This window comes from Neovison vison, chromosome 6, assembly GCF_020171115.1.
Source record: "Neovison vison isolate M4711 chromosome 6, ASM_NN_V1, whole genome shotgun sequence".
Lineage (NCBI taxonomy): Eukaryota > Metazoa > Chordata > Mammalia > Carnivora > Mustelidae > Neogale > Neogale vison.
Window position 1 is genome coordinate 176,664,053 of NC_058096.1, and position 27,069 is coordinate 176,691,121.

Genomic DNA, 27,069 nt, shown 5'->3' on the forward strand with positions numbered 1-27,069 from the left:
CTTACTCAGGGAAAATAAGGAAACTTGCATTTTTTCAATAGTCTTCTGTGACAAAGAAACCTCTGTAGTCCCAGCACACCTGGCTGGCTCAGTAGGTTAAGGATCTGACCAGCTCAGGTCATGATCTCAACGATCTAGCCCTCACTCAGCAGGGAGTCAGCTTGTCCCTCTGCTCCTCCCCATGCTCACTCTGTCAAATAAATAAAATTTTAAAAATCTGTAGTCCCCCCAAATTCACATGATCATGTAGTCTATCAGTGATACAACATGACAATAATGAGAATTAACTTTTACTGAGCCATTTACAGACTGCTGACCAAACACTATGTATCTCATTTAATCCTCATAACAATCTATGAAGTAGGTCTCACTATCCTCCTCCCTATAGCTGAAAAGGATACCAGACCTCAGCAAGAGAAGTGATTCGTCCAAGGTCACATATCCTAAGAAGTTTAAGCTAGCCTTGAACCCGGGCAGTCTGGCTCTAGAGGTGTTTTTTAACCACTGGGTAACCTTCCAATAATCTGCACTTTGGGCTGCCACACACATCTCAGTCCCCTTCCTCATGAATCCAAGCTGGTCCTGTACAATGACAAAGATTCTCTCTCCAGTCTCTAACCTGCTCCTCTGAGCCCCTTTACAAATAGGTTTCAAACTTGGGACTTGAACACAACACTAGAAATTTCCTACAGCTCAAGGCCACATCTCTAGGATGACTCTCACCCCCTCCAAAAGTGCCTATGTAAGAAAAATGCCAGCTGCCCCAAGAATTTACTGTTTGTTTCCAAGTACTTGAAAATAGGGTCCCTGTCTCTCAGCCTCTATTGGAAGTAGGAGTCTCACTTTTCAGAGCACCAGTTAGCAAACCCCTGCTTCCTGCTTGATGTAATTTTTTCATTCCTGGCTCATCACATTACCCCCTCATCCCTTTACTCACCCTTTGAAACATCCAGTCTCCTCTGTAAAAATTGAAATTGAGTTCAGTTCACATTGGACTCTTCTATTACCATAGTTCCGGCTGATTATAATCTACCCTCACCATTTTACTGTCCAGCTTCCAAAGCAACCTGCTGGATTCAGCAGAAGAGAAGCAGAATGACTTCCAAGGACTTGCAGCTTTCCACCTTGGTCTCCAGCACACTCACCCTCGGAGATCAGAGCCACTGTGCCAAGGAGCCACATGGAGAGACAACAAAGGGGGAAGCCTGAAACAGCACTGAGAGCTGCCGTGAGCAACTCAGGTCATCCCATCTGCACAGAGATTAAGTTGTTCTCTCTGAGTTCTGTTCAACTTGCTGATTTGTCTGCAAACTAATTCATAGTTGTTTGTATGTAAGCCACTAGGTTCTGAAATGATTTCTTATACCGCAATAAATAAATGGAAAAGCCACTGCCAAAGGCCCTTTTCATTTTCCCAGGATGTCTGTCTCTCGTTACAGCACTCAATTTCTCTAGATGTCTTTCTAAGTTTACTGGCCCCACCTCAACTCGTGGTCTCACAGAAACTCGTGATGGGCAGACTGGAGGTCAAACTGACTAAGCACCAAGCCCAATTCTGGTCAAAAAGGAAGTAAAAATAACAAAAAAGAAACATATCTAGTATTTCAAGTTAAAAATTGGTGCATGTACAAAATTCTTTCCTTTCCTGCTTCTTAAAGGATGGATGCTCCCAGTATATGTTGGCTGATTTGTATTCATGGAGGAGAATTTTCTTTAAAAAAATGGTTCTTGGTCTTGAGTAAGAAGACACCAGTTTCGGTTATAAGTCTCAAAGTACAAAAAACTAATGGTTTTATATTTTTTATTTAAATATATTTAATTATGTTAAACCTCAGCTTACTTGGACCACTGCTAATAGACACAGGTGTTGTGGTTCAATATATGAAAGAGTTCGTCTGGCTAAGATTTCTAATATTCTAAAGTCAAACTTACTGGTGAAATAGAACAGAAAACATTAACGCCACCAACATTGTGGACTGTTAGTTGCAAAATGAGACCAATTGAAATAAAATTCTAATCAGGTCTTATGACAGTCATTACCCCAGAGGGAGAAGGGGGCTGTGCTCATATAAACCATGATTCCTGACTTGTTTCACATAGCACATTGAGTCATCAGACTCCTGAGTATTTACTAGTTTGCACTCAATCCACTGGAAACTAGCTAATGCCTTTGGCAATAGCTCTGGTGTTTCACTCAGTGTTATGCTTGACAGGGAGCTTGGTTGTTCAGTCACAAAATTTTATTCCTTGTGAATCTCATTAGCTCCCATTTTCCTGTGCTGCATATTGAGTGATGGACAACCAGGATCTGCCTCAATTTGCCTCCCGTTTGAAGCTAGTTGGTCCTCTGACCCTGTTATCGATGTCTTCACACAAACAACCTTAAGGTCAAATCTGGGATCCAGAATTATTACAAATTATTACAAGTGGACTGTGGAAAGTCTGCTCTGCTGGCTTTAAAGACCCACTTACAAGGCTGAAGAGTTCTAATTCCAACAAATAGAACAGAAAACACAATTTTTCTCAGCACGTTTTTTTTAAAGTCACATTTTAATGGATATCTGACACATATGATAGAGGATTAATACCCTTAATACACAAATATATCTCGGAAATTGCTAAGATACACTGTATCATCTGGTAGAAAATAGGCAAAGGATTTAAATAGCCATGCCACAGGAGAGGGAATCCAAATGGGTATGTTCTAAACCTCTTTAATAGTTAGAGAGATACAAATTATATAATTATATAAGAGCAATTTTCATCATCACCTGGGCCAAAATTTAAAAGTATAGTAGGGGTGCCTGGATGGCTCAGTCGGTTGTGTGGGACTCTTGGTTTTGGCTCAGGTCACAATCTCACAGGTTGTGGGATCAAGCCCTATGTGGGGCTCCATGCTCAGTAGGGAGTTCGCTTGAAGTTTCTCTCTGTCCTTCCCACTGCTCACACAAGCATGTGTGCACTCTCTCTCTCTCTCAAATAAATAAATCTAAAAAACCAAAATGTACGATAAGGTTCAGTACCTATAATATTGCAGGGAAAAGGTATTGTCAGACATTGCTGGTGGAAGTGTGAGTCGATATAGCTTCTTTGGAAAGTAATAAGGTAGTAGCTATTAAAATTAAGAAAATAGGGGTACCTGGGTGACAGTCTAAAGTGTCTTCAGCTCAGGTCATGATCTCAGGGTCCTGGACTCCAGGCCCACGTCAGGCTCCCTGCTTAGTAGGGAGTCCGCTTCTCCCTCTCCCTCTGCCCCTTCCTCCCACTCATGCTCGCTCTTTCTCTCTCAAAGTCTTTTTCCTTTTTCTTTTTCTTTTTTTTTAAGATTTTATTTATTTATTTGACAGGCAGAGATTACAAGCAGGCTGAGAGGCAGGCAGAGAGAGAGAAGGAGGAAGCAGGCTGCCTGCTGAGCAGAGAGCCTGATGCAGGGCTCGATCCCAGAACCCTGGGATCATGACCTGAGCCAAAGGCAGAGGCTTTAACCCACTGAGCCACCCAGGCGCCCCAAACAAATAAAGTCTTTAAGAAAATAAAATTTAAAAAATATATATCTTCGATGTAGTAGTTTCTTTGTCAGTTATGTTCATTAAGGAAAAAATCAGTATGTAAAGGATATCTGTACACAATATGTATTCCAGCATTTTGGTGTTGCATAGTGACAAAAACAAGAAGCAATGAATGTATCAGTAGAGGAATAGTTGAATAAATAATTGTTTACTCATGTTATGGACTTCTGCAGCTGCTAAAAAATAATGTTAGATTTATATCTGTGGACCTTGAGGGTGTCCATGCATATTGTTAGGTAAAAATTGCAAACTGAAAAAAAAAAAGTTTTTGGACTTTAGGGTAGTTTAAAAAGTCTGATTTTTTTTTTTTTTAGCAACTTGAACACTTTCACAGGTATGTCATATGTCTTTCTGTACACAGAGAAAAGTATGGAAAGCTACACTCTAGGCTTTTAAGTTTTTTTGAGGGCACTGGGTTAGGAGTGAGGCTGTGAATGGAAGGGGTCAAGAGAGATCATTTTTCATTTTACATTTTTGGATTTTTTTCCTTTGTTACAGTAAGCATGTGTTATTTTTTATGAACATATAATGTATTTTTATCCCCAGGGGTACAGGTCTGTGAATCGCCAGGTTTATACACTTCACAGCACTCACCATAGCACATGCCCTCCCCAATGTCCATAACCCCACCCCCCTTCTCCCAACCCCCCTCCCCCCAGAAACCCTCAGTTTGTTTTGTGAGACTAAGAGTCACTTATGGTTTGTCTTCCTCCCAATCCCATCTTGTTTCATTTATTCTTCTCCTACCCTCTTAACCTTCCCATGTTGCATCTCCACTTCCTCATATCAGGGAGATCGTATGAAAGTTGTCTTTCCCCGATTGACTTATTTTGCTAAGCATGATACCCTCTAGTTCCATCCACGTCATCGCAAATGGCAAGATTTCATTTCTTTTGATGGTTGCATAGTATTCCATTGTGTATATATACCACATCTTCTTGATCCATTCATCTGTTGATGGACATCTAGGTTCTTTCCCTAGTTAGGCTATTGTAGACATTGCTTCTCAGCACACTTTTTAACTATTGGACAATAAAGGAGGGGAGGAGAAGGATATACTGAAGAAGGGGCGAAGGAGAGAGAAGACTAAATCAGAATTTATTCCTTAAGCTTAAACTGAAACTAACAAAACATTCACATACATAATTCGTAGGGCTCAAAAGTCCTGGATTTATCAGAATAATTTCAAACTTTTGCTCATTTGGATCCTTTATCTACTACTCATATTCTTACCAGTCACATCATGCATACCAAGTTTTGCTTCAGAAACTATAGTCAAATACACATATATTAGTGTATCATGACATTTTAATTACAAAATGACTATTCTTACTCACTCATAAAGCCTATAAGTATTAAATAAATATCTTCACTGCAAATATATATGTATAAAGTTATATGAATTTTATATATATGTATAGGTTACGTATTTTAACAAAACTTCATTACAATTTTTCAATGACTCATTGTCATGCCATTAGTAGCTCTGAACTTTTAGGAGATTTCAGCATGCAACACACAGATGTAGCCTAAGCAAGACCAACCTGCCTTATAACACATTAGGACAGTTAGTGTGGGCCCACATGTCCCCACAAAACGCCCCTGGGATAGAGGCTCTACTTCTCTGGAAATACCCAAATATTGTAAAAAGGTGACTTCATTTGACCCTATGATTTCCTCCATAAGCCACAAATCCTTTCTTTCCTTTGACATACAGGAGCAAGTAAAAGGAGATAGAGTCAAGTTGGTACAGGGTTTAAAACAGTAAACTTGTAGCCTATTATCCAAAATCCCTGTGACAAATTCATCTGGGTCTAGAGAAGGTGAAAACTCCAATAGCAAACCTTCTCTCTCTGAGACATGAATGGATTCCTGGTCTCACCCAGCATTGCTTTCTAATACCTGCTATTCCCTCCTCAACCCCAGGCCTAGGGACTAATAAGAAAACAGAGCAGGTGGAGGCAAGTCCATGATTCTGGTATCTCAGCTGGCTCAATGACCAAATTCAGAGCAAAAAGTTTGAAAATTTACACTCCTGGTTATAAAGGGCCCAAGCATGAATATATTTATAACTCTGAACAAGTACAACACACCTAGCACCAAAATACCATAAATCAATTCATAAAATGCAAACTTTATTTCCATGTTTGTCCAACAGGGATAGAAGAAACAAGGAAATATAAGATGGTCTATGACCTCAAGCTCATTAAAGAAATACACAACTCCTTTATGGGAGGACGATTACATAGCTAAGTCAGCCCATTACTATTGGCATCTTATAGGTAGGGGAAAAGACAGAAGCTTATCTGCATTCTGAGCAACTCCTAGAATGTTCCTACCAGGATTCCCTCCAAGATTGTTACTGCAACATCATCTTCACTCCCATACCAAATTTACAAAGGAAAGCTGACGCTTCCCAAATTACTGAGAGGACCTTTGGCCTTTTTCAACACTGTCCTATTCACTCATATATTCAACAAATATTTACTAACTGCTTTCTGAGCATGAAACAATAAGATACAAAGGCACGTGCAACAATTAGCTCACCGTTTAAAAAGAAATTTTATAAAATGGCTAAAACTACCTGTCATATTCCTAAGACAGAGGAAAAATAGTAATGCAGGTAAAATAAATGTATGGTTTTTTTCCTGAAAGACATTCAAATTTCCTTTAAATTCACATGCTTCTAGCACATTGAAATATGCAGTAACAAAGCAAAATCTATGAGCTGCCTGTGTCACATAAAGCCTTTGAACTTAAGGACCTTGCAAAGTACTAAGCTCTTTTGTAGGGTTAAGAGTCTCCCAAGCCATTCACATTTCTAGTCCCAGGCTCCTAATGACTATAAGTTAAATTGATATGAGCCATTAGACTTGCTTACAGTTTTTGTTTGTTTTTTTTTTAAATCTTTAAAATAAAGTTTTATTTTTTATTTGACAGAGAAATAACAAGTAGGCAGAGAGGCAAGCAGAGCGGGGGGGTGGGGGGGAAGCATGCTCCCTGCTGAGCAGAGAGCCCGACGTGAGGCTCGATCCCAGGCCCTGGGGATCATGACCTGAGCTAAAGGCAGAGGCTTAATCCACTGAGCCACCCAGGCACCTCTAGGCTTGTTTACAGTTAAGCCAAGGCACAGACTATCAGATAATGGTGCCAGACACCAGTTACTGAGTGACTCAACATAGATTCAAATGCATAACTATAGATTCCATATTCAGTGATATTTTAATCATGATATATGCTTCTTGATTATATACTATTTAAGGCTTCAGGATACATATCCCAAATTCAAGAAGATCAATTCCATCTCAATGAAACCATCTGACTCTAATCATGAATCTGCTGGCACTTACTATTAACTGCTTTGAGAGGGTCTCCGCCCTGCAGTGAGAGTCAACTTTCCAAAGAACAACCAGTCTTTCTGTGGTGGAATTCAATTCAACAATTCCTAAAAGATTCATTACAGAACCGCCATGGGATCCAGCAACTCCGCTCCTGGGTATATACTCTAAAGAGCTGAAAGCAGGGACTCAGATAGATAACTTACACACCAAAGTTCACTACAGCATTACTCACAAAAGCCAGAAGGTAGAAACAACCCAAGTGTCCATCAATGGATGAGTGGATAAACAAAAGGCGAAAGGGAAGATGGAATATCATTCAGCCATATAAAGGAATGGAATTTTGATACATGCTACAATATGTATGAATGTTGTCAACACTATGTAGATGAAATAATGGGCTGAGTGCTCTCTGCTTTGTTCCCTTTCTTTCTTATCTCCTCCAGGTGGGGAGGTGTGCAGCCCAATGTTCAGTCCTGTTAGGATTAAGACTGCCTGGTACATAAAGAGAGCACAGAGACTGCAGAGTTGTTCCTCTATCCTGTTTGCTCCAAGAACAAGTTGGTTTGTAGTAGAGGTCAGGATAAATGCCAAAAACACTCTTCACCCTCACTCATGGAAGACTGATCATCCCTGAGTGAGAGAAGAGACAAAGCTTCTCAAACACAGCCAATACTCCTGCAGTCCTCTTAGAACCACAGATCCCAAGGGCCCCTGAACATGTTTGCCAACACAGGCCATCACACTGCATCAGTACATGGCTCTGGAAAGGGATTTCAAATGAACAGGAAAGGAAGCTAGAACTTCAACTCAGACTATCAAATGAGAGGATTTCACAACAAAGTTGCTTTTGTATCCAAAAAAGATATTTATTTAAAAAAATAAATAAACAGTGTTTGTATAAAAATAAGGGGGAAAGAACAATGTTTAGGTAAACCTTTCATTCTGTTTTTTAATTTCTTCCAGAGAAAGAGAGACACCATGTGGCTTTAATATTCTACCAAGAAAAATATATATATATTATTGCTTAAGAATTTGGTAGCAAAATAAAAGCACAAAGACAGACAAAGAGGGATTAAAGTGATCAGCACAGATAAACAAAAATCATGAATAGCATTGTGTTGTTGAGACCAGTTCCTCCAGGACCATTTTCCCTCATTGTTGGCAAAATAGTGGAAAATATAAGGAATCCTACAGGTTTTTATAATTTGAAAGCAAAAAGGTGGAGAAAGTCAGAGTTCCAGGTGAGTTCTACACTCCTGGTCTTATTGGGGAGATGTTTATGGAGACCACCAAGGGAGAAGATTCTGCCTCGAAAGCAGTTCTCACTCTTCAGCTCCCCTTGTATCCCTGGCTCAGGGACAGGATGACAGCACTATTAGGGGATGCAGTAAAGTAAATAGACTTCCAATCATGTCCCACGGAACAGATATTTTGATTTGATTTGAACTAGCACTGCAGACAATGGAACCTGGTTTGACTCTGATCTCATCTGACATGTACAAAGATACAAGAGAGTAAGCAATTTAGTCTGCAGCTCCCTCTAGTCGGGCTTGGGAAATAACTGCAGAGGGACGGGAGCAGCCCTGAGCCTGGAGAAGGGGGATGCACAGGGAAGAGAAACAGATTGTCTTCATTGCTGAGCACAATTGAAAATGAGCCACGTGCTTCTAGTGGAACCTGTTTTGGTATCTCATCTGCAGCTACCAGAGGCACTGAATGCTATGTGATTGAAACACTGCCCCAGAACACTGCGAAATAAGGAAATGTGCATATATGCCAGGAGCTACCTGCCACTACTTTCCAAGAGAATTCATAGTGTGTGATACTATGCTTGGTTGATCAGCTTCTCCCTCTTCCCTGCTGAAGAAACTTGCTATCCAGACCTAAAATCAGTTTGCAAATATAAAAGAAAGTCAAACAACATGCATACATGTGAATAAGATCGTCCATGCACTTAGAGACAAGTACAATAGGATGCAAACCATAGAGCTGAGAGAGGCAGCCCCATGCTCCTGTTACTGATTAAAGAATGTGATCAGAGAGTCCATGTGGCTGTGCTAAAGTCGGACAGCAAGAATAGAAGCCCATGTCTCAGTAGTCTAATATGCCTCCCATTACAAAATGTGGCATCGTTCTGTGCTCAGCCACAAAAAAGTATTTTGTTAATCAAAAATAACTTTAAAAACCTCTAGATGTTCTTTAAACTTGTTTGCTGAATGGGAAGAATTATGCCAGAATAGGAAGGAAGGAGAGAAGGAGTTGGGGGAAAGAAAGGAGGGAGGGAGGGAGGGAGGGAGGAGAAAGAACAGGAGAAGCTTTAAGAGATGTATAAGAATTTCTCTACCTTATATATGCAGAGAGGCCTGCTCTTTAGTCAATCTAGAAAACCAGCAGAGTTGTAGTTCACCACAGGAGTTTCACTTGAGACAATGCCCTCAAAGCCAATTATTAAGCCATGCAAGGAAACTACTCTCATTACATTAAAGTCATATGTTGCCTCTGTCAGAGTCCAGGTAGGAAAGAAATTCATCCCAGATGGTTCAAATGAGAAGATTTTAAGGACAAGATACCTTAGAGAGGTGAGGGCAGGGTTAAGGTTGATGATGTTCCTGGAAACTAGAGAAGTTCCCGGTGCTGAACGGGGAGGCCATGGGGTGACAGTACCTTGGAGTAAATATTGTTACTAAAGTCCATTGGGAGATACAGCCATGGAGACTCTGCCACCTCACAGAAATTACAGTCTTGGAAGATCTTAACCTCCTGCCAGAGATGCACTGCAGAAGCTGTGTATCTCAGCCTCTCCTCCCGCCTTCTGTCTTCTACCTCCTACTGGAAGTCAGCTGGCAAGAAAGCCTAGGTGATCCCATCCACAGATGCTCATCACATCAAAGTAGAGGTATTGGCTCCAGTGGAACAGACTGTAGTGGAACAGCAAGTAACTGGGATGTACATCATTTCTAAATTGGAATTCCTTGATTAACCATCTTTTCCACCATCTTTAAACTCCTGCTTCCAAAAACCCTACCCACTCCAGTGTGCAGTGAGTAAATGTCCCTAAAGTTCTTCACGTGTGTTAAACTGTATCTTGCATAAAATGAACAGAAATATTTTGTTGACTGGTGGTCACAATTCCAACTGAATGGCCCATTTATCTAGCTCTTAATGCATTAATCTTACATACTGTTTGTAAAAGCGCTTACACACTTGCACAGAGTAAATTCTCAATTGGTACTTTCCTACTTTTAGTTTTTACTGTGGGCCACTGTACTGAAAGCCAGTCTCATCAATCAACAAGAATTAGGACAATCTGGTACATACAACCCTTCAAGCTTATCCAGGCATTCTCTCTGAAAGATCCTCGATGCTGGTGTGCCATATTGGGATTAATCTGCACTGCCAACTTCTGGAATGCTGGAGAAGTATATCATGTTGGGTGAAGCCCTTCCAAGGGTGGGGCATCATGGACAAAATGTGTTTTTGCCCCAGCCCATTTGTATAGAACAAGTGACAATGATATGCCATGGAAGGCATCATGAGGAGTCTAGCACTTGGATCTCATTCAAACGCAGTGTGACCTGAGGCAAGCCACTTAATGTCTTAAAGCCTCAAACTCTTCATCCCCCAAATAAGCAATCAACTAGCTTATAAAAGGGATAAAGGGAGCACTGCTCTGGTTTTTAAAAGAGCCTAGAATATGTTTTATCTTCCTTCACCTGGCACTCAATATTCTAAGGAGCACAGTAGGAAAATCCCCAAACTGGATGACTGCTGAAGGCCCACTTCTAGTTTAATTTCCTCAGATATTAGTTTCTTCCAATTTTATAGGGATAGAAGAGGGAAAATACTTAATTTTGTTCTCACAAAGCATAAAATCTAGCAGTAAACTTTTATAGACCGCAGTGCAAATGGTGTAATAAGTTCATTGTCCCGTAGTGTCTGCTACCTAATTGTGTTCATTCCCTTTGTGTATTTTAGTAATGAGAGTATAATTGTCAGTGCTTATAATACATATAATCTCATTACTGTCACTCCCATCAGTATGCTTTCACTTCAGCCTATATACAGTGTGTTCCACTTTCCTTCTCATCATAACGCATAAATATTTCTCTTTTCCTGCACCCAGATTTCAGTCTAATTCCTGACAGTTACCATGGCTAATCATTGAGACATTGCTGCCTGCCTTGTTTTTAGTATGTTTCATCCACTGTTCTGGCACAGTGCCAAGAAGTCATTATTACGTTGGTGTTGAATTGCCATGACCACATCAGTGCCTTCCTACTAGAATGGATGAGACTTATTTGGAGTAGAAACTAATTTAGACATGCAAATGACTGCACTCCTGACAGCGACTCATTTGGAAAACTCTAAGATTAGACACAATTATACCGTACCTCAATTTCATTATCTGTCAAAGGGCAGATTTGGTCTCTATTATTCTTCTGGGTGCCTTCCACTTCAAATAATTCTTTTTGTCTATAGAAGATTTTTGTCTATAGAAGATTCAAATTAGGAAGACTTATCATAAACTTCTTTGTATCATAAACTTTCTTCTTCATTATCTTCTCAATAGGTAAAGCACAGTGACTTTTCAGGGCAGTAAACTTACTTGACACTCTGGGCCTACATGACATCATGCATTTGTCAAAACCTATGGAATTTTACCACACAGAGAGTGACCTTTATTGTATGCAAAGTTTTAAGAGTCACTTAGTAGACTGGGGGGAAACTAAGGTAGAATGTAGAATGGGGCAAAACCAATTGTATTCCACATGTACAAATAACTTCAATGAAGGAAGCAGAGGAAAAGATGATGGCCTAAGTAACTTTGGAAATGAGTAAATTAGGTAAGACTAAATGCAAAAGAAGCTACAAGGTACCCTACTCTAGTTGATAAAGTTATATCACCTATGGGTATGGGTTCTCAATTCTGATGCTTCCATCCATGTAAACTGGAACCAAACAATTAATTGGATGCATGGTGGATGGTAGGAGAGAAGACAAAAATGATCCAAATTTAATGGATCCAAGTTGGAAACATCAATATGAATCATATTTAGCTTAATACAGATCACATAGTTTATAGATGTGTACATACAAAGGGGTGCGTGTGTGTGTGTGTGTGTGTTTACTTCAGTTAGTATATACGCATATATTTCCTTACTCTGTCATCTGAGAGGGCCTAGAAGCAACAACTCCCCCAAAGAAAGAATCACATCTAGTGCCCAGACCTTCATTCCTAATGATATTCTACAAAAAATATGAACACAATGTTGACTTTAGTTAATAATAATAGGTTGATATTGGTCCATTAATTATAAAAGATATATTATGTTAATAAGAGGAGAAGCTAGGTGTGGGGTTCATGGAAACATTCTGTACTATTTTCACTTTTTTTGTGTGAGCCTTTAACTGTTTTAAACAGTCAATAATATTATTATAACACGGTATAGTGACAGTAACTATACTTACCATAGTAAGCACCGTCAATGTACAGAATTGCCAAATCACTATGTTGTTCACCTGAAAGTAATATAACATTGTATATCAAACAAACAAATTTTTTGAAAAAAATTAAAATAAGTTAAAAAATAAATTTTATTTAAAAAGTGAAAAAAGGGGTGCCTGGGTGGTTCAGTGGGTTAAGCCTCTGCCTTCAGCTCAGGTCATGATCTCAGGGTCCTGGGATCGAGCCCCGCATCAGGCTCTTTGCTCAGCAGGGAGCCTGCTTCCCCCCCTTCTCTCTCTGCCTGCCTCTCTGCCTACTTGTGATCTCTGTCTGTCAAATAAATAAATAAAATCTTTAAAAAATATAAAATTAAAAAAAAATAAAAATTGAAAAAACCAAACACACATACACAAATCTTGTATTTGATCAAAAATGCATAACTGAGGGAAAAAAACAAGAGAGAGAATGTAACAAAAGTAGTATTTGAGGATACAATGGCTGAGAATTTCCCAACATGTGTAAAAGATAAAAATCCACAAATAGAAGACATTCTAGAAACCCAGACAAGTTAAATAAGAATAAAAACAAAGATAAATACATCATAGTTAAGCTGCTGAAAATCTAAAACAAGAAGAAACAGCCAGAGGGAAAAAGGATGGTCTGCCTTTAAAAGATAAACTATGTCTGTGAGAAGTGACATCTCAAAAATAAACAGTAGAGTCAAGGAGGTAACAAGTGGCATAACTAAAGTATAAATATGATAAATTCCAGCCTATAATTCTACATCTGACTTTAAAAATTAAAATATATATGTATATTCCAAACAATAAAACAAAGAATTCACCACATACCTTCATTAAAAGTAATACTAAAATTAGTTCCTCAAGGAGAAGATAAAGTGATCTCAGATAAAATGTATACTTTCAAGAAATACTAAAGAGTGGAGGAAAAAGTAAAATATGTAGGTGAGCATGAATGAAAAGTGACTGTACAAAATATTAATAGTAAAGTCTTGGGGGGTTCATATATATGTATAATTAAACTGCATATCATCAATGATCTAATAAATCTGTAAGCCAAATGGTAATCTCCAGAGTAGCAAGTTAATAAAACGGAAAATAGAATATGAAGAATATCTGATTAGTTAAGAAGTAGCTAAGAAGGAAGTGTTAAAGCACCTAAGACAAGTGGGTCAAATAGAAAACAAATAGTAATTTGGTACATGTAAACTCAATTATACAAATAATTAAATTAAATGAACTAAATATTCAAAGTAACAATAAGATTTTCAGGTTGGATTTTAAAAATCAAACAATATGTTGCTTGAAAGAGTCACATTTAAAAGGTGAATGGTATTGAAAAACAATGCTACAAAAAAAACCTCAAACACAAAAGAGGCCATTCATGGAGAAAATGAGGGATAAAAAACCTTAAAGACATGAAGAAAGCATAAAACAAATTGGCAGAAGTAAGTGCCTTCTTATCATTAATTAAATGTCAGTGGATAAATGCCTCAGTCAGGAAACATAGATTGGCAAGTTGGATATATTTTTTTAAAATTCCATTATATGCTGTTTATAAGAAACCTACCTTAGCCCTCAGAATGTACATTGGTAGAAAGTAAAAGAATGGAAAAAGATATCCCATATAAATTGTAACCAAACAGGAGCAGATGTGACTATACTACTATCAGACAAAATAGACTTTAAATCAAAAGCTGTTACAAGAGTTAAAGAAGGAATCATGTAATGACAAAAGGGTCAATTCACCAAGAAAATATAGTAATTATTAACATGTATGTGCCAAACACCAGAGCTCCAAAATATATGAATCACACATTAAATGAAAGGAGAAATAGACTTCTCTACAACAATAACAGGAGGATTCAATACTTCCCTTTTAATAGTGGACAGAATATTCAGACAGATCAATGAGGAAAGAGGGGACTTGAAAAACACTAAATATTGATTGGATCTAACAGGCAATACAGAACACCTAATACAACAACAGAAGAATACACATTTTCCCCAGGACACGTCAAACACTCTCCAAAATGTCAGGAAACAAAACAACGTTTTACTAAAATTTTAAAGTGATGAAATCAAACAAAACATCATTTCCAATTGGAACAGAATGAAACTAGAAATCAATGGCAGAAGAAAAACTAGAAAATTCAAAAATATGTGGAAATTAAACGACACACTCTTAAACAACAGTGGATCAAACAAGAATCATAAGATAAATTAGACAATATCTGGAGGCAAGTAAAAATGGAAAAACATACCACAACTTATGGGATACAGCAAAAGCAGTGCCAAGAGGGAAATGAAGCTGCAAATGCTTACATTAAAAAAGAAAAAAAAATTCAAATCAATAACTTTACACCTCAAGGGCTAGAAAAATAACTAAACCGACTGCTAAAAAAAAAAAAAAAGGAATACGAAATAAAATATTAAACATTACAGCTGAGACACATGAAATAGAAAGTAGAAAAATATACAAAAATCGACAAAACCAGAAGTTGGTTCTTTGAAAAGATCAACAAAATCAACAAACTTTTAGCAGATTAACTAAGAAAAGAAGACAGAAGACTCAAGTAACTAAAATTAGAAATGAAAGCGAGGACATTACTACTGATCTTACAGAAATTAAAAGGACTATAAATGAATACTATGAACAACTATATGTCAACACATTGGATAACCTAGAAGAAATGGACAAATTTCTGGAAACACACAAACTAACAAAAATGAATCATGAAAAAATAGAAAGTCTGAATTGACTGATGCGTAACTAGTAAGGAGATAGAATCAGAAATCAAAAACTGTCCAACAAGGAAAAAACCAGTAACAGGTGGCTTCACCATGAGAAAACAGTCCATAAACTAGGAATAGAAGGAACCTACTTCGATACAATTAAAACCCATATAAAACCCATATATGAAAAACCCATAACTAACATCACATTCAATGCTGCAAAACTGAAAGCTTTTCTTCTAAGATCTGGAAAGAAGCAAAATAACAACAAAACAAATGCTTGTTTTTACTATATACTACTTATTCAGCATACTACTATTGTTCAGCATACTACTAGAATTCCTAACCAGATTAATTAGGCAATAAAGACAAAATACATCTAAATCATAAAGAAAAGTGACACTGTCTCTGTTTAGAGAAGACATGATCTTTTATGTAGAAAATTCTAACAATTCCACACACACACACACACACACACACACACACACAAATCTCTTGCAACTAATAAATTAATTCAGCAAAATTCAGGATACAAGAGCAATACATAAAAACCAAATATGTTTTTTTTTCCAATTTATTTATTTTCAGAAAAACAGTGTTCATTATTTTTTCACCACACCCAGTGCTCCATGCAAGCTGTGCCCTCTATAATACCCACCACCTGGTACCCCCACCTCCCACCCCCCCGCCACTTCAAACCCCTCAGATTGTTTTTCAGAGTCCATAGTCTCTCATGGTTCACCTCCCCTTCCAATTTACCCAAAAGCACATACCCTCCCCAATGTCCATAACCCTACCCCCCTTCTCCCAACCCCCCTCCCCCCAGCAACTCACAGTTTGTTTCGTGAGATTAAGAGTCACTTATGGTTTGTCTCCCTCCCTATCCCGTCTTGTTTCATGGATTCTTCTCCTACCCACTTAAGCCCCCATGTTGCATTACCACTTCCTCATATCAGGGAGATCATATGATAGTTGTCTTTCTCCGCTTGACTTATTTCGCTAAGCATGATACGCTCTAGTTCCATCCATGTTGTCGCAAATGGCAAGATTTCGTTTCTTTTGATGGCTGCATAGTATTCCATTGTGTATATATACCACATCTTCCTTATCCATTCATCTGTTGATGGACATCTAGGTTCTTTCCATAGTTTGGCTATTGTGGACATTGCTGCTATAAACATTCGGGTGCACGTGCCCCTTTGGATCACTACGTTTGTATCTTTAGGGTAAATACCCAGTAGTGCAATTGCTGGATCATAGGGCAGTTCTATTTTCAACATTTTGAGGAACCTCCATGCTGTTTTCCAGAGTGGTTGCACCAGCTTGCATTCCCACCAACAGTGTAGGAGGGTTCCCCTTTCTCCGCATCCTCGCCAGCATCTGTCATTTCCTGACTTGTTGATTTTAGCCATTCTGACTGGTGTGAGGTGATATCTCATTGTGGTTTTGATTTGTATTTCCCTGATGCCGAGTGATATGGAGCACTTTTTCATGTGTCTGTTGGCCATCTGGATGTCTTCTTTGCAGAAACGTCTGTTCATGTCCTCTGCCCATTTCTTGATTGGATTATTTGTTCTTTGGGTGTTGAGTTTGTTAAGTTCTTTACAGAAGAAAGAGAAATTAAGGAGTCAATCCCATTTACAATTGCACCCCAAACCATAAGATACCTAGGAATAAACCTAACCAAAGAGGCTAAGAATCTATACTCAGAAAACTATAAAGTACTCATGAAAGAAATTGAGGAAGACACAAAGAAATGGAAAAATGTTCCATGCTCCTGGATTGGAAGAATAAATATTGTGAAAATGTCTATGCTACCTAAAGCAATCTACACATTTAATGCAATTCCTATCAAAGTACCATCCATCTTTTTCAAAGAAATGGAACAAATAATTTTAAAATTTATATGGAACCAGAAAAGACCTCGAATAGCCAAAGGGATATTGACAAAGAAAGCCAAAGTTGCTGGCATCACAATTCCGGACTTCAAACTCTATTATAAAGCTATCATCATCAAGACAGCATGGTACTGGCACAAAACCAGACACATAGATCAATGGAACAGAATAGAGAGCCCAGAAATAGATCCTCAACTCTATGGTCAACTAATCTTTGACAAAGCAGGAAAGAATGTCCAATGGAAAAAAGACAGCCTCTTTAATAAATGGTGTTGGGAAAATTGGACAGCCACATGCAGAAAAATGAAATTGGACCATTTCCTTACACCACACACAAAAATAAACTCAAAATGGATTAAGGACCTCAATGTGAGAAAGGAATCCATCAAAATCCTTGAGGAGAACACAGGCAGCAACCTCTTCAACCTCAGCCGCAGCAACATCTTCCTAGGAACATCGCCAAAGGCAAGGGAAGCAAAGGCAAAAATGAACTGTTGGGATTTCATCAAGATGAAAAGCTTTTGCACAGCAAAGGAAACAGTTAACAAAATCAAAAGACAACTGACAGAATGGGAGAAGATATTTGCAAACGACATATCAGATAAAGGACTAGTGTCCAAAATCTATAAAGAACCAAATATGTTTTTATAAGCTAAAAAGGAAAAACCCAGAAAGGAAAGTAACAAAAATATTTTTATTTAGAATAGCATCAAATAGAATAAAATACTTAGGAATATACTTAATCGTGGAGATAAACTTTCCCTAGACACACCACTAAAAAAATGTCTTTAAAAAGACACCAAAATAAATGGGAAGACATTAAGTGTTCACGGGTCAGAAGACAATATTTTCAGGATGTCAAAGTGTTTAGTACCTTGAAAACACTACGATAAGTAAAATAAGCCATTACACATCAGCAAATTTTGTATGATTCCACTCATACAATGCTCAAATTCACAGAGATAAAATAGAACAGCGGTTGCCAGGAGTTGGAGAAGAGACAATGAGGAGTTAGCATTGAATATGCTTCAGCTGAGTAGGATGAACAAGTTCGGCAGACGGATGGTGTGATGGTTGCACAATAATGTGAATGTACTTCATACCACTCAACTGTACACTTAAAATGGTAAAAAAAAAAAAGTAACTTTTATGTTATGTATATTTTAACACAGTAAAAAGTGAATTATGAAAAAGTAGAATGTTTGAAAATAAGAGAACAAAAATATGCCATGCAAAAATATATAGTACAAAAACAACAAACATTAAAACCATAATAGCTACACATTATTATTAGATAAAGTAGACTTTAAATCAAGACAAAAAATAAAGGAATGTTTCAAAATCATATAATGGTCAATCCACCAGGAAGTTATCACAATTCTAAATTTTTATGTACCTAAAAACATAGCTTCCAAATACATAAAGCAAAAAAGTGACAGAACTTAGAGGAGAGATAGCCACATTTGTAATCACAGTAGAAGACTAATATATATATTTCGATTGCTGATAGAACTAACAAACAGACAGACACAAAGAAATGGTATAAAAGATGTGAAAAGCATGACAAAAATTGACCTGTCACAAAGAGAACATTATATTCAATAATAATAGAATACATATTAATGTGAAGTGCACTCAAAATATTTACCAAAATTGGTCAAAGCCTGGGTCATAAAACAAGCCTTAGACAATACCTAAGTATTCAAAGTTGTCAGAGTATTTTCCTCCAATCACAATGAAATTAAGCTAGAAATCAACAAGAAAAATATAACAAGAAAATCTCCAACTGCTTAGCAATTAAACAATATACTTCTACATAACCCATGGATTACAGAATAAAAATAAAAGCTGGAAAATGTTTTTAACAGAATGATAATAAGACATTTAAAAACAACAGGAATGCAGCTAATTGGAGCACAAATGTAAATTAACAGCATTAAATGCATATATTAGAATTTTTAAAATGTACTCCCTACACCTTTCAAATATTGAGCCAAGCTTTAATCTGAAGAAGCTAGGGGAAAACAGCAAATCAAAAATCCCATTGATTATTGTCTTAGTCCATCTCTGCTTCTGTAATAAAATACCGATCCTTGTTAGCTCATAAACAACAGAAATTCATTTCTCACTGTTCTGGAGGCTGGGAAGTCCAAGATCATGGTCCCTACAGATGTGCTGTCTGATGAGAGGTCCTGGTTCATGGATGGCACTCTTTTCGCTGTGTCCTCATATGGCAGAAGAAAGCAGGGTGCTCCCTCAAACCTCTTATAAGGGCACTAATCCCATTCATGAGAACTTTGCCTTCATGACCTAATTATCTCCCAAAGTCCGCACCTCCTAATATCATCACTGTCGGGGTCAGAATTTCAACACATGAATTTTGGGTGTACAAAACCATATACACAATAGTCATTATTATTTGTAATAATTATTTACAAAGACAACTGATGCCTTTAGAACAACAGGATCTGGCAGAAACTTGTCTGAGCTGCAGGACAATAGCTAGCATCACTACTAATGAAACAAATCTGTGGGAGGCCGCAATAAGGCTTGAGACGAGGACCCAACCAGGCCCTGACTTGTGCCTCCTTTCAAGTCCGAATAACCTAACAAAAAGGTTTAGGACGGGAAAAGTCGAGTAGCACTGAGCAAGGGTCTGTGCTATGTGGTGTGCGCTCACCTACGGGACTTCCCACACGCTTGCTAAACAGATGGGAACAATTTGGTTGGGGTCAAAAGTTCGTTGCTGGGCCTTGCTGCCCTAACACTGCTCACAAATTACTTTCAGGTTTGCTGTATCAATACAGATCAATTGTACTGGCATCAGCCATTGGGCGTCTCGAGGTCTGCTTATAGTGTGACACTTACTAGGGAACTCGTGGTTGTTTAACTAGGCACAGGTGTATGGCTTCTCCTATCACTATATGTATGGCCTTAATGCTTTGAATAAACTTAGCACTGTTGGACGTCCACCTCAGTGCTCCGCCTGCCCCCATCTCTTCGCTTCTCGAGTTCTTTTCTTCATCCTCTTACCCTCACGTTCCTGGTCGATTTGTTGCACCGGCCGCGACACAAATCAGTATTATATTACTCCTAAAGTAATGCAAGGGTATGTGCATGACTTCACCAAACTCAGTTCTTGCCAAAATGTTTATCTCAACCTAGAAAAGAAATAATTCCCGATTATAGAGGATTCTACTATAGAGCTAACCTGAATTCTTTAAAATATCTGACTCATGAAAATAGATTTTTTAAGTCAGTGGAATGTTCCAGATCAAGGTCAGCAAACTCCTGTAGAAGACCAAACAGTAAATATTTTAGGATTTGCCCCCTGGTCTCTGTTACAGAGAATCAGTTTTGCCCTTGTAGCCCTGAAAGCATTCATGGACAATACATACACACGTGAGTGTGATCATGTCCCATTAAAGCTTTAGTTATGAGCACTGAACTTTGATTTTATATAATTCATAGAATCTTATTTTTCTTTTGATTTTTTAATACCATTTGGAAATGTAAAAAGCATTCTTGCCTTGCAGGACATACAAAACGAAGTGGTAGGCCATTGGGTGCTTGAGTGGCTCAGTCCATTAAGGACTGACCTGCCTTCAGCTCAGGTCATGATCCCAGGCTCCTAGGACTGAGCCCTGCCTCAGGCTCCCTGCTCCTCTAGGAGCCTGCTTCTCCCTCTTCCTCTACCTGCTGCTCACCCTGCTTGTGCACCCGCTCTCTCTATGTCAGGGGGGAAAAAAAAAGTGTTAGGCCAAATTTGGTCTCTGTGCTGTCGTTTGCCCACCTGGATTTCTTTTTCTTTTCTTTTCTTTTTTTTTTTAAGATTTTTTATTTATTTATTTGACAGACAGAGATCACAAGTAGGCAGAGAGGCAGGCAGAGAGAGAGAGAGAGGAAAGCAGGCTCTCCGCTCAGCAGAGAGCCCGATGCGGGACTCGATCCCATCACCCTGGGATCATGACCTGAGCCGAAGGCAGCGGTTTAACCCACTGAGCCACCCAGGTGCCCGCCCACCTGGATTTCTTGATTAAATGAATAGAAACATGAAAATGATATACAATGTGTGATCTTTGACTGGGTTTTTAATTAAAAAAGAAGAAAGGAAGAAAGCAATAAACTCTATTTTTGAAACTGAGGAAATCAGAATTTGGACAGTGTATAATATACAAAATAAGCATATTATTTCACAAGTGTTAGATAACTTGGATGTAAAAATGATATTGTATTCATATGAGAGAGGATGATGGAAGGCAGTATGAAACAGAGCTTAAGTAAATAAGGCAAAACACTAATATAATAATCAATAACTTTAGGTGAAGAGAAGGGTATTTGTGGTCTATTGCTTGAAATGGACTATGGATTTGAAATTTTCAAAATTAGAAAAAATACAGGAAAATAAAATAAAATTAGAATACAATGTCTAGACTCCACCCCAGAATTCTAGATCAGCTGGCTTGTTGTTAAGACCCCACACACTGTAATTTTTAAGAGCTTGTAATTGCAGCATGGGTTGAGAACCACTCCTGTAGGTGAAAGAAAAGGGGTATTAGGTAAGAAACATTGAGGTTTTCTATGCCACCTTCCACAACCTAGTTTAAGTTATTTATTTCACTAAGCCTTAGTCTCCAGGTCTACAAAATATGGCTGCCACTATCAATGGAACAGAGTTGAAACATTCAATGTATCGATGTATCTAAACACACTGTATTCAATGTATCTATAAATACTTCTCACAAACTCTAGCAATAGATGAACAATACTTCAGGAAATGATTACTTTTATCCTGTTAAGACACTGAAAAATAAAATAATAAATAAAAATTTAAAAATAAATAAACCAAAACAAATCTCTCAATGGTGTGGGTAAAAGGAAAGCAAGTTTGGAAATGACAGATGTCACATTCTTCCAAACTTGTGGACAGCAGAGTTACAGGGTGCAGAGCAACAGAATGCAGAGCTCGCCTGCACATTATAGTAACTACATTTGTGTTAGGCTCTGTATTAATTCTTCAAAAATTTAATTTTACATTTACCTTTACAAAGACTATTTCACTTAATACTCATAGCATCCCTAGGAAGTAATTATTTCCACATCATGGATGTGAAAACTGAGTCCTAGAAAGATAAGTGATGTTCCTGAGGCCACATAGATGGTACATGGAAGTAGGACTTGATCTGTTTGTTCATGTAACCTCATCACTGTGATCCATTTCTTCTCACAGTAGAAATCTTAAATCTTTTTGCTTTTGCTCACTAGTAATGAGTCAATCTTCTGGGCAGCAGCCTGTCTCTAAAACTACATTCTTAAATTGACATCATTCAGATCATAGATTATTTTATAATTTATATTAATTATATATAGTATATATTATTATATATATATTTATAATACTTTTATAAATTAGCAATTTTTTAAGTGATAGAAGTGTGTTCCATGGCAGGGAAGGAGACAACATGCCCACATGCGTGGTGATTAATATGTAAGAAAACACCTCACCGTTGTGGTGCTGGAGGAGGAAGTCACTCAAGATAAACCAGAAATCAGATGCTTCCCCTTCAGGATTGTACAAACAGATGAATAAAATGAGGAGTTCTATTCTGTATTCATTCATTCACCCACCACCCATCCACTCATTTACCTACTTTTATACATGTATGCATTTTTATTCATTCATCCATTAATTTATTTACTCACATTTATCAATTTATTTAATATATTCATTCTTCCAATTATTCATTCAATCTTTCACTAAAAGAAATCATTGAGGGGCACCTGGGTGGCTCAGCCTGTTAAGCATCTGACTTCCTCCACTCAGGTCATGATCTCAGAGTCCTGGGATCCAGCCCACGTCAGGCCCCCCGCTCAGCAATGAAGTTGCTTGTCCCTCTCCCTTCCCTCTAATCCTCCCCCCTGCTCATGCTCACACATGCGCTCTCTCTCTCTCTCTCTCTCTGTGTCTCAAAAAAAAAAAAAAAAAAAAAACCTTAATGTTCCAGGTACATTTCTAGAAGATGTGATAGAGAATCAAACCAAACAGGTCCTTATCTCTGCCTTCATAGCACTTACTCTATAGGCAAAGATAACAACAAAAATAAGTACAATATGTAGCAAAATAATTAGTGATTTGTGGTAAGGAGAAAAACAAGGAAGTAAAATAGCAAATGTTAGATACAGGATGAAGGTGATAAAGATTTAGACAAAAAGGTGTGCTTGGGTGGCTCAGTGGGTTAAAGCCTCTGCCTTCGGGTCAGGTCATGATCCCAGGGTCCTGGGATCAAGCCCTGTGTCGGGCTCTCTGCTTGGCAGGGAGCCTGCTTCTTCCTCTCTCTCTGCCTGCCTCTCTGCCTGCTTGTGATCTCTCTCTGTCAGATAAATAAATAAATTAATTAATTAATTAAATTAAATAAGTAAATAAATAAGATTTAGACAGATGGTCAGAGAAGCCTCACTGAAAAGATAAATTTGGAGAGGACTTTCATCAGGGAATAAAGAGAACAAGGGAGGCAACTTTAAAAACCTCACACATGTACATATATGTACCCACACACATATGCATATATACATCTTATACATGCGTACATATGTTTGTATATACATATGACATATGTCAGTCCATCCCCTCCTTCACTGAAAATGTGTTACTAATAAATACATGTAACATTATGATATATATATATGTAACATAGTATGACATATATACATATTTCAGCTGGACTAAATAGTGCATAGTGACATCATTGATTTTATTGTAGAGGATCAGTAAGAATATGTGGACTGGCATTGGCCACACTTCAAGTAGCACTGACGTAAGGCACTGGAGGTCCAGGTGCATTTATCAGGCTTTACAAAAATAATTTCAGGTTTTGGGGCAGAAGAGTGAATGATCTAATTTATCTCTTAAAACTTTCACCTTCACTTCAAAGATTTGGGTTTCCTAAGATGCAAAGAAAAGAGGTCTGCATGCCATCACCATCTCTGGAATTTCATATGAATAGAGACACGTCCTCTGTACTCACGAGGCACAGGACCCTGAACAAGGTGTCATATTTCAAAGCCTTGCTTGCTGATGCATAGACAAGTTTGGTTAGGAACTGAAAAATAACTGAACCAGCTCAAATCCCTAGCATCCACATGTCACCTGGATTGAATTCTCTGCCAATGACACTATTCCTGTATCTCATTTCTCTCTGTTCTGTTAGCAAGGAACTGCATTCAACACCAACAGTGGGTGTCAATGACTTTGAAAACTAGCCTGCCATCTAGAAAAACAGAGTTAATTACTTATATGAAGTGACTGAATAACCAAGGGGATGTACTTTTGATGGCGCTAATATGTCAGCTTTACTGTAACAAGGTTTTGTTGGTCCCTTGACACGTCACTCTAATACACAAAAGGCAAATGGCAAGCTTAGAAATGTCAAACAATAGCCCACCAAAGGAGCTAGAACATCTCAATGAGCTATTTTGGGGAGCTCATTGCTCTAGAAGTAAACCAGACTGCATTTTTACGTTTTTACGCAATGTTTAGTTCTTTTTTTTTTTTTTTAAGATTTTATTTATTTATTTGAGAGAGAGACAGTGAGAAAGAGCATGGGCGAGGAGAAGGTCAGAGGGAGAAGCAGACTCCCCATGGAGCTGGGAGCCTGATGCGGGACTCGATCCTGAGACTCCAGGATCATGACCTGAGCCGAAGGCAGTCGTCCAACCAACTGAGCCACCCTTTGAGCTCCAAAAAGGAAATCTGACTAGTTTGCAGCCCTTCTTGTACACGAAAACAAACAAAAACTTAGCACCTCTTCATTTGGCTTACCTCTACTTTTACTCTTATCCTCCAGCTAACCAACAGTAACAATGCTTCCCATGGAACTGTGTGATGGCTACTTAACTGCCAGAAAACACTGAATTCATCCACTATCTTTAATAAGCATGGTCACTGAGGGACACAGAACCATTTCCAGTTCCTGCCTCTCCTGAGCCCCATCTCCTGGAGGTAGCAATCCAGATTCCTTAGAGAAGCTAACAGTGTGAAGGATCCCTGCATTTTAGGAAAAAAGGAAATGATCGGTTCCTTTCAGGTGGTCCATGGTAGATCAGAAAACACTCTCCTCTCCCCACCCTACTCCACTATGCCTCTGCGATTTCCAAATCCTAATCCCTGGAATTTGAGAATATGCCATGTTACATGTTGAAAAGGACTTTATAGATGGAATTGAGGTTACAGACTTTTTCTTTTTTCTTTCTTTTTTTTTTTTTTTTTTTTTTTTTTTTTTTTTTTTTTTTTTTAGAGAGAGGGGAAGGGCAAAGGGCAAGTTATAGAATCTTAATCAGGATCCACTATGGAGCCTGATGAGGGTCTTCATCTCACAGCCCTGACATCATGACCTGAACCAAAATCAAGAGTCAGACACCTAACTGACACCCAGGTGCTCCAGTTATGGACACTTTAAATTAGCAAGACTATGGGGAGATGGAGAGAAGGGAGTTGAGGGAAATTGGAAGGGGAGGTGAACCATGAGAGACTATGGACTCTGAAAAATAACCTGAGGGTCTTGAAGAGACGGGGGTGGGGAGGAGGTTGGGGGAACAAGGTGGTGGGCATTAGGGAGGGCACGTATTGCATGGAGCACTGGGTGTGGTGCAAAAACAATGAATATTGTTACGCTGAAAAGAAATTAAAAAAAAAATAAATAAATAAATTAGCAAGACTATACTAGATTACCCAGACATATCCAATGCAAACATTTGGGCCTTTTAAAGTAGAAGATAGGCAGTAAAGTCCATGTCAGAGATGCAGCGATGGAAGATGAGGCAGGAGAGACTGAAAGCGTAAGCAGGACTCTACCTGCCATCGCCTGCTTTGAAGACAGAGAAAAGTGGCCATGAACCAATGAGCCACAGCAGCTTTGCGAACCTGGGATCAATACACAGCCGACAGCAAAGAAACAGAGAGCTCAGTCCCATAACCACAAGGAAACAATTTCTGCCAACAACCCAAATGCCCACAAACACCTTTTCTTTTCCAGCCTCCAGAAAGAAATACATTTCTGGTGACACCTTCATTTTAGTCCAGTGAGCCCCATGTTGGACTTCTGACCTACAGAACTTTAAGTTAAGAAATCTGTGTTATTTTAAGCCACTAACTTTGTAGTAATTTGTTATAACAGCAATAGAAAATTGACCCATGGTCTGTAAGAGGCAGATATTTAGAAGATGCTCCACGACATTCAGAAAAGCAGGGCCTTGAAAATGTAAGCAAGTACAATGGAGTTGCATCTTATTACATCTGCTGCCTGTTTCCTTCTTCCAATTTAGTTATTTCGTTATAGAAGTTTGGGCAAAAAGGAGAGTCAGAGGGAAGGAGGGAAAGAAGTGGGAAGGGAGGGATAGAGAGGACAGAAGAGAGATTGAGAGAGAGAGAAATGAGACAGAGACCAAGGGAAGAACAATGTCTGCAAGTGTCGTTGTCTTGAGATGCCACCCTTCCACTCAGTAAGCCCACACCCCAGGGAACCTGAGCTGACGTTTTCCACCGAGTCTCAGGTCCTACACAACCATCAGCTGGCAGTCAAGGAAAACGTGATTCATTCCAGTACTTATGGAAAATCTGGCTGTTCTTGACTAAATATTACTTACACTGTTCTCCAATAAAGCACCTTGCTAAAGAACACTAAAAGGTAATTGAATAAATTCTTGCCTTAAAACCTAACCTCAAGTAGAAGCGATTCTACTCTAAAGATAAAGGATGAGGTAGAACAGTACCTCTTATTCACAGAAATCCTCAACAATGAACTTCAGTGTGAACAAAAATTCGATTATTGCTGTTAATCAGAGTTAAAGAGATACACAGCTGAGAGTTTCACTAGCTTGCAAGAGTGAATCTTGACCTGGAGGTCTGACAGCACACTGTCCTTGTCCCAGACTAGCCAGTGGTAGCTCTGTAGCACCTCCTACACTTGCTTTATCCTCTACTACTCCAGCTCACGGATATTTTCCTAATGGCTGGTCACACAATTGCCCAAGATGGTCTCAGTATGCTGTGAGCTAATAAAG